This window comes from Macaca thibetana, chromosome 20, assembly GCF_024542745.1.
Source record: "Macaca thibetana thibetana isolate TM-01 chromosome 20, ASM2454274v1, whole genome shotgun sequence".
In the NCBI taxonomy this organism is placed as follows: domain Eukaryota; kingdom Metazoa; phylum Chordata; class Mammalia; order Primates; family Cercopithecidae; genus Macaca; species Macaca thibetana.
The window spans coordinates 43,668,127-43,682,220 of NC_065597.1; the positions used below are offsets into that span (position 1 = coordinate 43,668,127).

Sequence of the window (14,094 nt, forward strand, 5' to 3'; positions counted from 1 at the left end):
CTCAAAAAAAAAAAAAAAAAAAAATTATTCAATGATCTTCCCTACCCCTCATAAATGGTATTTTCCCTTCTCTCTCCCTTCTCCCTGTGCCCTGTTCTCTCAGTAATAGCTTGTTTGTGCCTCCATCATTTTACTTGTATTCTAGTTATTTTTTGCTATTTATCTTACTTAAAACCAAGCTTCTTGAGGTGTGGCACCTTCACTCAGGATACCTCAGTGCCTGGCATATAGCAAGCACTCAGGAAGCATCTCTCGAGGTTGTTTCTTGGAATTGAACACAGGGTATGACGTCATCCAGCCACTGTGTAACTGACACAATGGAGTGGGAAGAGATTGGCTTGTTGAATTGCAGTAAATGGAATGGGTCTGGTGTGTTACTCGTTCTAGTTAACGGAATGAAGTATTGCCCCCCACCCCCCACCAAAATAAAAAATAAATGGAGTAGGTCTGAATGGGGGTGTCAGGAGGCTGTGAAGGGAAATGCTGTGCCTCTGGGGCACAGCTGGAGGAGAATCCTGTTTGGTGATCGAGGTGGCATGACTAGTCTTAGTTATGCCTTCCGCAGGAAGCAGGTCTGAAAAGAGAGAAAAGTAGGGCTTCCTAGAGCTTCCCACACACAGGAGAGGCTCAGCAAAGAACACAGTGAAATTCAACTGCTGATTCTCTCCGGTCCTCAGGAGAGCAGGGTTCTGAGAAGGGCCTCGCGATACACATCATGCCCCAGTTACACCGAGTGAATCAGGCTCTGATGCAATTGGCAATAGGCCTTAATCACAAGCTTCATCTCACAGGCTCCGCACAGATGAGCTTTGTCATTTCTCTGAGGGAATCACTGTCATTTCTCTTCCAGGCTCAAAGTAGCTCCCTCTGCCCCATGTAAAGTGCTGATGGGATGGCAATTTAAACTGCTTTGATGACCAGGTTTCGTTAGGTAAGAAGGCCCGATTAAGCAATGGTGGCCCAAATAACCTCAGTGGTTCAGACGCTGTTTTCAAAGCCAGCAGAAGTCTTGCCAAATTAAAGGATGTCAGGATGAGATGCTACGAATATCAGTTTCCTTCTCTCTGGCAATGGAGAGGATTAATTAAATGCCTGTGAAGTACTTTGAAAATTTAAGCTGTTGAGAATTATTGTTCTGTGTAATAGGGAAAAAATAGAGTTCTTGGCTCATTAAAGCTGTAATGTTGTAAGCCTGAGCACTATTTTCAGGATATCTTTGAGAGCTACATTTTTATTAAGAGGAAGAAAAGAGAAATATGTCTATGAATACAGATACACAGTATACATGCTGGAAAGTCAATTGGGTTAATCAATATTTCTCTTGATTAAGAAATGAACTGGGGGCTGGGTGCGGTGGCTCATGCCTATAATCCCAGCATTTAGGGAGGCTGAGACAGGAGTATCACTTGAACCACTGAGTTTGAGTCCATCCCGAGCAATAGAGTGAGACTTTGTCTCTAAATTAAAAAAATGCTGGGTGCAGTGGCTCACCCACGTAATCCCAACACTTTGGGAGGCCAAGGCAGGTGAATCACCTGAGGTCAGGAGTTGGAGACTGGCCTGGCCAACATGGCAAAACCCTGTCCCTACTAAAAATACAAAAATTAGCTGGGTGTGGCAATGGGCCCCTATAGTCCCAGCTACTCAGGAAGCTGAGGCAGGAGAATCACTAGAACCTGGGAGGCCAAGGTTGCAGTGAGCCGAGATCGGGTCACTGCACTCCAGCCTGGGTGACAGAGTGAGACTCCATCTCAAAAAAAAAAAAAAAAAAAAAAAAAAGGAATGAATGAACTGGGAGAAGCTGTTTCTCACTGATTACCACAGTCAGTGGAGACAGTTATTAAGAATCAGTTGCTTAACTGTGTAGGGACAGTTTCACCATAACTAGCAGACAGGTATTTGCTTTCTTTCAATAGGATCAAGGGATGAAGACTGAGATTGTATACATGTAAATACCAAGTTCAGTGAGTTTCCATGGCCTCTTCGGTCTTAATACAACTTAACAAACAATCCAGACAGATTTCTGCCTCCACTTTGTTGATTTACCCAGGGATATTTTGGCTTTGTTTGCAGATATTCGGTGATATTGGAAGGGTGCTGTCCACAGCTGCCCCTCACTTCTCTTTCACTCTACATTGACTGAGGATTTACACTTTGTTTTGTGTTTGTACTAGTTTCCTATCGCTGCTATAACAAATTACCACAAACTTAGTGGGTTAACACAACACAGATGTATTATATTACAGTTCCAGAGGTCAGAAGTCTAAAATTAGTCTTATGGGGCTAACATCAAGGTGTTGGCTGGGCTGGCCCCATCTGGATGCTCCAGGGAAAGAATCTGTTTCCTTGCCTTTTCAGTTTTCTAGTGGCCTCCTGCATTCCATGGCTCATGGCCCCTTTCTGGGTCTCTCTGACCTCTGCTTTTGTTGTTGTTTGTTGAGATAAGAGTCTTGCTATGTTGCCCAGGCTGGTGTCAAACTCCTGGGCTCAAGTGCTTCTCCTGCCTTGGCCTCCAAAGGGATTATAGGTGTGAGCCACTGAGCCTGGCTCAGACCTCTTGTTATCACATCTTCTATCTCTTGGCCCATGGGATAGTCCAGGATAATGTCTTCATCTCAAAATCCTTAACTCAATCACATATGCTAAGTCCTTTTTGCCACGTAAAGTAACTTATTCACAGGTTCTGGGGGTTAGGTTGTAGACTTTTTTTTTTTTTTTTTTTGAGACCGAGTTTCACCCATGTTGCTCAGGCTGGAGTGCAGTGGCAAGATCTTGGCTCACTGCAACCTCTGCCTCCCAGGTTCAAGTGATTCTCCTGCCTCAGCCTCCCAAGTAGCTGGGATTACAGGCATGCGCCACCACGCCCAGCTAATTCTGTATTTTTAGTAGAGACGGGGTTTCCCCTTGTTGGTCAGGCTTGTCTCGAACTCTCGACCTTAGGTGATCCGCCCGCCTCAGTCTCCCAAAGTGCTGGGATTATACGCATGAGTCACCATGCCCAGGCAGACATTTTTTTTTTCTTTTTAAGACCAAGTCTTGCTTTGTCAACCAGTCTGGAGTGCAGTGGTGCGATCTCAGGTCAGCAACCTCTCTACCTCCCAGGTTCAAGTGATTCTCCTGCCTCAGCCTTCTGAATAACTGGGACTACAGAAGTGTGCCATCACGCCCAGCTAATTTTTTTGTTGTTGTATTTTTAGTAGAGACAGGATTTCTCCTGACCTCAAGTGATCCGCCCACCTAGGCCTCCCAAAGTCCTGGGATTACAGGCGTGAGCCACCTCGCCCAGCCTCGAGCCTGCTTTCTTATTCAAATATCACACATACTTTAGACTGGCCGCGGTGGCTCACGCCTGTAATCCCAGCATTTAGGGAGGCGTAGGTGGGTGGATTGCTTGAGCCTAGGAGTTCGAGACCAGCCTGGGCAACATGGTGAAACCCCATCTCTACAAAAAATGCAAAAATTACCTGGATGTGGTGGCTATTTTGAAAGCTGAGGCAGTAGGATCGCTTGAGCCCAGGAGGTTGATGCTGCAGTAAGCTCTGATCGCACCACCGCACTCTAGCCTGGGTGATGAGGCAAGACCCTATCTCAAAAAAAAAAAAAAAAAAAAAAAACAACTTTCTCCCTTTTCTCTACCCCAACTCCACTTAGTTTCCCTTTCCTAGTACTTTTTTTTTTTTTTTTTTTTTTTTTTTTTTTTTGCCAGAAATAACCCCTTTAACCATTACAGCTTTAATGCTTCTAGTGGTCACCACTGTACTCTAAGCGTTATAACTTTGTGTGTGTGTGTGTGTTTTTTTTTTTTTTTTTGAGATAGAGTTTTGCTCTTTCACCCAGGCTGGAGTAAAGTGGCACGATCTCGGCTCACTGCAACCTCTGCCCCCTGGATTCAAGCGATTCTCCTGCCTTAGCCTCCCAAGTAGCTGGGTTTACAGGTGCCTGCCACCACCACACCTGGCTAATTTTTGTATTTTTAGTAGAGACGGGGTTTCGCCATGTTGGCCAGGTTGTTCTCAAACTCCTGACCTCAGGTGATCCACCTGCCTCGGCCTCCCAAAGTGCTGGGATTACAGGCATGAGCCACCGCACCTGGCCATTTTTTCATTAACAGTGCGTTGTAGGTAGTTGTTTAGATAACTTAAAATATACTTTAATTCATCCTTCTAAAATTCATTAAAATGAAAACCCTGAATTGACAAATTCTCATAAAGGACTCAAGGACCCTGCAGATTCATGTGTAAGCCCACCTGGATAAATATGAATCACAGATCATGTTTCTCCTTAGCTGTAAGACACAATGAATGAGCAAGGAGCAAAGGCTCTGGAGCCAGACGGACCTGGATGTTAACTTCCACACCTCCACTTATTAGTACGTGCCATGGGAGAGTTCTTTATCCTTTGAGTTTCCATTTCCTCATCTGTAAAATGGGATACCAGTGCTCACTTCATATATTTATTAGTATTAAATTAAGTAATTCATAAACTTGTGCGTGTGTTAAGCATTTCTTGAATGCTAAATGTTTCTAAATGCTAGTTTCTCCAAGATAATTTGGAAAGAAAGTCAAGTATCTACTAACAATGAATGAAAGGATGTAAAAGAGAAACTGGAAACAGATTCCATAGACGGTGATAGTTAAGGTCATGGTCCTTGTTTAATATTTCTTCATTTGCTCAACAAAAATGTTGAGGGCTCTTTATGTGTCAGCCACTGTACTAGGCATAGATGGAAATACAGACACGCACCCTGCCCTCCAGGGGCTTATTCTACTTATTGCTATGTCATAGGAGTCCAACAAATACTTAATTTTTAAAACCGGCTAAGGCCGGGCACAGTAGTTCACGCCTATAATCCCGGCACTTGGGGAGGCCGAGGTGGGCAGATGACTTGAGCTCAGGAGTTTGAGACCAGCCTGGGCAACATAGTGAAACCCTGTCTCCACCAAAAATACAAAAAAATTAGCTGGGCACAGTGGCATGCACCTGTGTTTCCAGCTACTCAGGAGGCTGAGGTGGGAGGATTGCTTGAGCCTGGGAGGCAGAGGTTGCATTGAGCCAAGATCGCACCAATGCACTCCAACCTGGGTGACAGAGTAAGACTCTCTCTCAGGAAAAAAAAAAAAAAAAGGCTAAATTCTGACAAGTGTAAAGAAAAGATTTGGATCCATGGAAATGAGCATCTGTGGGTTGGGCATGAGGCAGGGGTTGTACTTAATGCACTGTACAGTTATTACTGCATTCCAATGAACTCAAGAACAACAATTACTGTAAAGTAATTGTCAGTATCACCTACTTCCACCAGCTACATAAAAACCTGAATGGTTTTCTAATTTTTTTTTTTTTGAGACAAGGGTTTTGCTCTGTCACCCAGGCTGGAGTGCAGTGGTGTGATCTCTGCTCACTGCAACCTCCACCTCCGGGGTTCAAGTGATTCTCCTGCCTCAGCCTCCCGAATAGCTGAGATTACAGGCACCCACCACCACACCTGGCTAATTTTTGTAGTTTTAATAGAGACGGAGTTCCACCATATTGGCCAGACTGGTCTTGAACTCCTTACCTCAGGTGATCTGAAGACATTGGCCTCCTAAAGTGCTGGGATTACAGACATGAGCCACCGTGCCCAGCTCTAACTTCTTGAAAAATGTGATGCCTAGCACATAACCTTTTTCCTGAAGAAACTTGATTATATTGAAGGAAAACTACAGTATGGGCGAATGCATTTCCCAACCACTTGGACTTCTGGGAACTTGCTTCAGCTACTTCCAGTTTCATTCTTTGATGCTCATGTTGTATCTCTACCTTCTCCACCATGTCCAGGAGAATTTGTTTGGGATACTGTTTAACACATTCACCAACCTCAGACAGTGACTGGCAACAGGTGTGTCTGATAAAGAAAACATTGCTTCTGCTCTGCTTTAGGCATATCGGACAAGTTGGGGACCTGCTTTCCTTTGCAAAGCTTATAGGAATCTATGTGGGAGGCAGGAACCGCCTTCTAGTTTCCAGGCTGAAAAAGGCTCTCTGTTTGGCTACCAGCAGAGCAATGCTAATGTGTTTCGAGACCTATCCACCTAAGCTGAATGACAAATGGGTATCAGTGGTTTAATGTAAGAGGAGATAGCTGTAGTTTCCTGGGCAAGAGACATCTATGATTGCCTGGAAACAAACACAGCCCATCAGTGATTCAATAGATAGGTTTGGTCTTGTGAATTGGTCTATTGTAAAATAACTGTATTGACATGAAGATACTTGGAAAACATCTTAACTAGTTCAGCCAACTTTGACAGCGTTATCTGAGAGGCTGAGGTATAAGAATCACTCAAACCCAGGAGGTGGAGGTTGCAGTGAGCTGAGATTGCAAAATAAAGAAATAAATATCAATTTAATATAAATTCATACCAAAACCCCCAAATAAAGGTACTCTCATCAGTGCCTGTTTCATTTATTTTTATGTTTTTAGAGATGGAGTCTCCCTCTGTCACCCAGTTGGGAGTGCAGGGGCACAATCACGGCTCACCATAGCCTCAAATTCCCAGGCTCAAGCAATCCTCTCATCTTGGCCTCCTGATTAGCTAGGATTACAGGTGCACACCACCACGCCAGGCTAATTTTTAAACTTTTTATAGGGACGGGGTCTTGCTATGTTCTTAGGTTGGTCTGGAACTTCTGGGCCTCAAGCAATCCTCTTGCCTTGGCCTCCCAAAGTGCTGGGATTACAGGTGTGAGCCACCGTGCCTGGCCAGTGCCTGTTTTATTCATAAGAGGAAAGTAATTTACATCACTGGTACCTTAACTACGGGCCAGACACAGGACCAGAGTGTTATGTTCCATTGGAGTACGTGGAATTGCCATTTGATGTGATTTGAGGGGACCAGGAAGGCTCCCTATCCAGATGTGGCCTGAAAATATTTGTCACTGTTCCTGAAATCCCATCAATTAGAGGATTATTTGGATTGGCTTTACAGTTTACAAAACGCTTTTCTATAGATAAACTGTCAAGGAAGCAGAGTCACCTCCCTGTTCAGAAAAGGTGTTTAGTAACCCCCATGGTGGGGCTATTTTCTTTCAAATGGTAGGTACATTTTTTTTGAGAGGGGGGTAAATCAAATTTATAATGGTGATGTTCATGTCCCACCCATAGCTACCACCCAGAATTAACTAAATCAGATTGAGCCCCACCCAAATCTAGGTAGGAATTCTCAGAGATGAAATTAACCCGATTAGATTTGTTTTGTATAAAAGGGAAGTGGGGAAAGCAAGAAGTAATTGGGACTCTTCTAGAGGAGAGCAGGCACAAACTAAGCCAAGAAAAGCAAGTTTGAGAATTCCAGAGGCAGAATTTGCTTCTGGGTGCCTGACGTCAACAATCCAGCACTTCAAGACCGGTGTGCGGCATCCTCAGGGGACACTGTGTCCTGGGCATCCCTGCAGTTTAAGAGAATCCACTAGATTATAAGGTAACTCCTCGACCGTCAGCAGTGGGCCAGAGAGAGACTGTTATTTTCAGATGGACAAATACTGTTGGGTAGAGGAAGGGATGGGGGATAAGGAGGACAAAATCTGACTTTGGCAAAGCCGGGTATTTAGAACTTTAATAACCATGTTGGCAAGTTCTCTCTTAGACCATGTCCATTTCACTGCTTGCAGAGAGGCCCAGGGGTTCTGGGGGCGAGAAACACATCTCACCCCAGAGCTGCTCCTCCCCAGGAGCCTTTGAGGGCCAGGACAGAACTCCTCTGCCCTTCGCAACCAGGTCAAGGCCACATGGCTATGTCCAGCATATAGCCTGTGAAAATGTAAAATTTACCTCCAAATTGAAGTGAACCAAACTCTGTTGACCTTCCCATGTATTGAGGAGCTATAACTTCTCTCCAAAAACATGAAAGTAAAATTGCAGTTTAAATCGTGTAATTACGAATACTGTAAACTAGTGTTTTGCACATATAAACTTTATCATACACTGGGAATTTGTACATATGTGCCCAGTATGGGATTTTTCTATTTTTATTTTTATTTGTTTGAGACAGAGTCTCGCTCTGTTGCCCAGGCTGGAGTGCAATGGCATGATCTCTGCCTCACTGCAACCTCCACCTCCCGGGTTCAAGTGATTCTCCTGCCTCAGCCTCCGAGGTAGCTGGGATTACAGGTATGTGCCACTATGCTCGGCTAATTTTTGTATTCTTAGTAGAGACGGGGTTTCACCACATTGGCCAGGCTGCTCTCGAACTCCTGAACTCAGGTGATCCACCCTCTTGGCCTTCCAAAGCGCTGGGATTACAGGCTTGAGCCACCATACCCAGTCCAGTATGGGATTTTATAAACAAAATTAGGTATACTATAATTTATGGGCAATTGAAAAGATTTTCAAAGGGGATTTTTTTTTTTCTTTTTTTGAGACGGAGTTTCACTCTTGTCGCCCAGACTGGAGTATAATGGCACCATCTCGGCTCACTGTAACCCCTGCCTCCCGAGTTCAAGTGATTCTCCTGCCTCAGCTTTCTGAGTAGCTGGGATTACAGGCGCCTGCCAACATGCCCGGCTACTTTTTGTATTTTTAGAAGAGACAGGGTTTCACTATGTTGGTCAGGCTAGTCTTGAACTCCTGACCTCAGGTGATCCACCCGCCTTGGCCTCCCACAGTGCTGGGATTATAGGCGTGAGCCACCGCGCCCAGCCTATTTTTTCATTCTTTGGGTAAAGTTTAGAACTTAACTGGTAAGAGGAGATGCCACTAAATGTTAAGTTTATCTACACTTTTGTATGTGTCACATGTTTGCTTCATGCCTATTTATTTATTTATTTGGAGACAGAGTCTCGCTCTGTTGCCTAGGCTGAAGTCCAATAGCTCGATCTTGGCTCTTTGCAACCTCTGCCTCCGGGGTTCAGGTGATTCTCTTGCTTCAGTCTCCCAAGTAGTCTCCCAAGGATTACAAGTGTGCACCACCACGCCCGGCTAATTTTTTGTATTTTTAGTAGAGATGGGGTTTCCCTATGATGGTCAGGCTGGTCTCAAACTCCTGGCCTCAAGTGATCTGCCTGCCTTGGCCTCCCAAAGTGCTGGGATTACAGGCATGAGCCACCTCACTCAGCCTATTTATTTAAGAGACAAGGTCTCATTCTGTTGCCTAGGCTGGAGTGTAGTGATGTGATCATAGTTCACTGCAGCCTCAAACTCCTGGGCTCAAGTGATCCTCTTGCCGCAGCCTCCAGGGTGGCTAGGACAACAGGCATGCACCACCACACGTGGCTAAATTTCTAAATTTGCCTAGCAGTTTGTTCAGATCAGAGTCTATCTTATTGCTTAAAAAGTATATCACATAATTCCATCTTGTAAAGTCTAGTTATGCCTTAATTGAAATTGACAAAGCTCAAAATGCCAGCTCTAAAATGAACCCTGGAGACCAGGCATGTTGGCTCACACCTATAATCCCATCACTTTGACTTTGGGAGGCCGAGGCAGGAGGATTACTTGAAGTCAGGAATTTGAGACCAGCCTGGGCAATACAGCAAGAACCCCCATCTCTACAAAAAGTTGAAAGTTATCCTGGTGTCATGGCACATGCCTGCAGTCCCAGCTACTTGGAAGGCTGAGGTGGGAGAATCGCTTCAATCCAGGAGTTCAAGGCTGCAGTAAGCTTTTTTTTTTTTTTTTTTTTTTTTTTTTTTTGAGACAGAGTCTCGCTCTGTCACCCGGGCTGGAGTGCAGTGGCCGGATCTCAGCTCACTGCAAGCTCCGCCACCCGGGTTCACGCCATTCTCCTGCCTCAGCCTCCTGAGTAGCTGGGACTACAGGCGCCCGCCACCTCGCCCGGCTAATTTTTTTGTAGTTTTTAGTAGAGACGGGGTTTCACCGTGTTAGCCAGGATGGTCTCGATCTCCTGACCTCGTGATCCGCCCATCTCGGCCTCCCAAAGTGCTGGGATTACAGGCTTGAGCCACCGCGCCCGGCCTGCAGTAAGCTTTTAAAAAACTTTTTTTTTTTTTTTTTTTTTTTTTTTTTTTTTTTTGAGACAGATTTTGCTTTGTCGCCCAGGCTGGAGTGCAGTGGCACAGTTTTGGCTCACTGCAACCTCTGCCTCCTGGGCTCAAGCAATTCTCATGCCTCAGCCTCCCGAGTAGCTGGGATTACAGGCATGCACCACCATGCCCGGCTAATTTTTGTATTTTTAGGAGAGATGGGGTTTGGCCATGTTGGCCAGGCTGGTCCTGAACTCCTGACCTCAAGTAATCAGCCCACCTTGGTCTCCCAAAGTGCTGGGATTGTGGGTGTGAGCCACTGCTCCCAGCCTTGTAGTGAGCTTTGATTGTGTCACGGCACTCCAGCTTGGGTAACAGAGCAAAATCCTGTCTCTAAGACAAAAATAAAATAACTTCGTTTTTTCTCAAGGCATTTATTTACATTAGGCACTCTATGCTCCATATGACTCCACAAAACCTGCCTGCATGGAGCACATAACCAGCTCCCAAAGGGCAGTGACCTGTAACCTCCTTCCTGAGTTGGGGGATCCTGCTCCAGCTGCGGCCAGTCTTTCCTCCCTCCCATGTCCATTCAGTCTTGGACACACCATTCTCTTTAGTGACTATCCCTTCTGCTTGGAAAGCCTTTCCATCTTCATCTGGAAAACTCCTACTCCTTAGCCAAGACCCAGTTCAAACTTTATTGCTTCAACAAATCCTTTCTTGGCTTTACCAGCCAGATACAGATGCTCCCTTCCGTAACTTGGCCCACAGAGCCTAACACTCTGCACCCCACTGGCTTCTTCAGCACTATGGTCTACACCACATCCCAGTGCCTTAGCCCTCTCAGTCCCTTCCCCAACCCTTCTCCCCAAGAAAAAACTCTGCAAGAGGGTGATTTTTTTGTTTCTAGAATTGAGTAGTCTTCTTACCACACCAAGTTTTCTTCTGAAATGTTTTTTGCCTTATTCAGGTACTCCACTTTCTACTACCCCCTCAAAAGGAAAGTTATTTTCCTTCCTTTCTTTTTTAGAGATAGAATCTGGCTCTGTTGCCCAGGCTGGAGTGCAGTGATGTAATCACAGTTCATAGCAACCTCCAACTCCTAGGCTCAAGTGACCCTCCCACTTCAGCCTCCTGAGTGCTGGGACTACAGGTGTGTACCACCGTGCCTGGTGTATATATATATATATATTTTTTTTTTTTTTTTTTTTTTTTTTTTTGAGATGGAGTTTTGTTCTTGTTGCCCAGGCTGGAGTGCAGTGGTGCAGTCTCAGCTCACTGCAACCAAGTAGCTGGGAGGTTCAGGTGATTCTCCTGCCTCAGCCTCCCAAGCAGCTGGGATTACAGGCACCTGCCACCACACCCAGCTAATATTTTGTATTTTTAGTACAGATGGGGATTCACCGTGTTGGTCAGGCTGGCCTTAAACTCCTGAACTTAGGTGATTTGCCCACCTTGGCCTCCAAAGTGCTGGGATTACAGGTGTGAGTCACCATGCCCAGCTCCCTAATATTTTAATTTTTTGTAGAAATTGGGTCTTGCTGTGTTGCCCAGGTTGTTCTCAAACTCTTGGTGTCAATCGACTCCTTGGCCTCCCAAAGTGCTGGGATTATGGGCATGAACTACCATGCCTTGCCTGAACCAGTTCATTCCTTATAATCCCTAATCCTTCACGTCCTTACTCAGTCACTTATCCTATTATATACTTGTCCTATTATACACCTTCGTAGTACCAGACACCTTTTTTTCTTTTGCAATTTTTTCACACTGTAGTGGTACATTTACTTAGGAGATTGTTTGTGTCCACCACTGAGTTGTACTGTATGTGTTTTGAGTTCAGAACTAGCAGCTCCGTATTTCCAGAACCTAGCATTGTGTCTGCCTGAATAAACGAACGAATACATAAATGTCTTCCTCACTTTTGGTAAGCTCCATGACGGGCACAGTGTATACAGAACATCTTAGGCTCCCTCTGAAAATATTGGTTGTTGCAAAAATGAATGATAGCGCGATCGAAAACTATATGGACCTATATAACTCACCCAAGTTCTTTAACTGACTTTTGGACTTTGGGGACCAGCATATTAGTAGTGTATGACGCTTGCGGCTAAGAGCGTTTCTTTACTTTCCCAACTTCAAGAAACATTGTTTGGATCTGCTAATGGTCCCAGAGGAAAAGAGCAGCCACAATAAGCAAAGTATTATTAGACTGAGAAGAGAGTCAGAAGTATCAACAGTTGCAGACTACCAATTTGCTGAGGGAAGCCGGAACTTAACAGCTTGTGTTAGTACCTAGGATAATTTTTTTCTGCTGAAACTTATGTTCTCAGTGGAGCACTTGCTTAAAAACTTCCTACCGAAAGAGATTTGCTGATGGTGGGGAGCTTGGAGGTGATGAGGAGGAGACGAGTCCCTCGTTTCTAAAATCCCATATAAAGAGTAACTGTTTTTTAGTTTTCACACACAACACCATATTATTGTTATCTTTGAGACGGAGTCTTGCTCTGTAGCTAGGCTGGAGTGCAGTGGCGCCATCTTGGCTCACTGCAACCTCTCCCTCCCGGGTTCAAGCGATTCTCCTGACTCTGCCTCCCGAGTAGCTGGGACTACAGGCGCGTACCACCACACCCCGCTAAGAGTTCACCATGTTGGCCAGGCCGGTCTCGAACTCCTGACCTCAGGTAATCCACCAGCCTCGGCGTCCTAAGTGCTGGGATTACAGGCGTGAGCCACCGCGCCCGGCCAGAATACCATTTTAATGCCTCTTACATGGAAATCCAATCAGGCCTTGTAAATGTCTCAGATGCTTGCTTCTGCTCATAGCACCCATCAAAGAATTGCAAGTGACGTTTTCCTTTTATTATTTCAAGAAGTGGAACGCAGAGTCCCTAATCAGGGACTTTCTAGATGAGGATGGACACAGAGGAAAAGGCGTGCTTCTCCCATTACCCACTTTTTGGCTGAAACAAGCTTTTGAAGCTCGTCCCGCTGTTGCTGAAGAGCGGCTCAACCACGGGAGAGGCTGGGAATTTCCCTAGGGGTGGGGTCCCGGTTGGTGGCCAGGGCAGCCGCTTTCTCTTTGGGACTGAGTGGAGCTGGGAAGGATCCGTGCAGGCGCGGGCGAAATCAGCAGACAAAACAGGGCGGGGGTGCACGAGGCCGCAGCGGCGGCCAGCCTGGGGGTCTCATCCCTCTGGGCGACCCCTCCGGCCGGAGCCAGGGGTCACGCGGCCCCGGAACAAAGCGCCGCGGGAGAAGCCGCCCTGATCCGGCGGGCAAGAGCTAGCTTCTCGCGGGCCAGAGTGCCACGGGCCAGGATCTGTTGAACGCGCGGTGCACGGGCGCAGCAACGGTAGCCGAGTAGCCCCGCACCTACCGCTGCCCTTGCAGACCCACACAGCGACACCCGCGGAGACCGCCGCCGGCCGCGCCAACGCCTGTGCGCCTGCGCGCCCGCGCGTTCGCGGAAGCCCCGCCCCCAGGCTCCCAACGCGCGGGGCCGCGCCTCCTCATGGTCGCCGCCGCAGTGTGTGGTATTTAGCGGGGACGCGCGGCGGGCTCGAGGACGCGCGAAACGGCGGCGGCGGCGGCGGCCAGGGGGGAGCCGGGGCGGCCGTTGCGGGGCGCGCTCTCGAGAGGCGGCGGCGGCCCAGAGTGTCCCGTCGGTCTCGGCGCCGGGAAGAGGCGGTGGCGCTGCCCGCGGTGGCGGGGGTTGGCGACGGAGCGCGTTGGTGCCAGGACCGGGGTCCGAGGCGCGCTCTCCGCCCACAGGTAAGTGGGGCCCGGCCTGAGGGAGGAGCCGGCGGCGAGGGGCTCTCCGGGAGGCGGGCGCCCAGGCCCGGTAATGGCGGAGGGCGGGAAGGGCGGCCCGGCCAGGGCGCGGGCAGTAGTCGGCACGGCGGCGCCTTTGTCTCGGCCGAAGCCGGGCCGCCCGGTCGAGCGCCGCCCCCCGCCCCTCCCCTGCCCGCAGCCTCCGCGAGCCGGCTCGCCCCCGCCCCCGGAGCCCCGGGCCCGGCGGGGTGGCGGTGAGGGTCGGCCCCGCGCGGCCGGGCCGAGGGCGGGGGAAGGGCCTCGGCGGCGGCCCGGCCCCCGCGCGCCCGGGAGGCGGGCCCGGCCGGGGGTGGCGCCCGGCGCGCC

The 14,094-nt window shown here is 47.8% G+C and overlaps 1 protein-coding gene across 2 annotated transcripts in view; it reads left to right on the plus strand.

Moving 5' to 3' along the window:
* Positions 1–14,094, plus strand: part of SIAH1 (siah E3 ubiquitin protein ligase 1) — a 75,036-nt gene that overhangs the window by 36,979 nt on the left and 23,963 nt on the right. The window contains exon 1 of one of the 2 annotated variants that reach the window (XM_050774824.1): positions 13,519–13,728. The exons of the other annotated variant lie outside the window; for it this stretch is intronic. The gene's annotated coding sequence lies outside the window, so the exon portion shown is untranslated. Of the gene's footprint in view, positions 1–13,518; positions 13,729–14,094 lie in introns of those variants that run through there. 2 annotated transcript variants of the gene reach the window in all.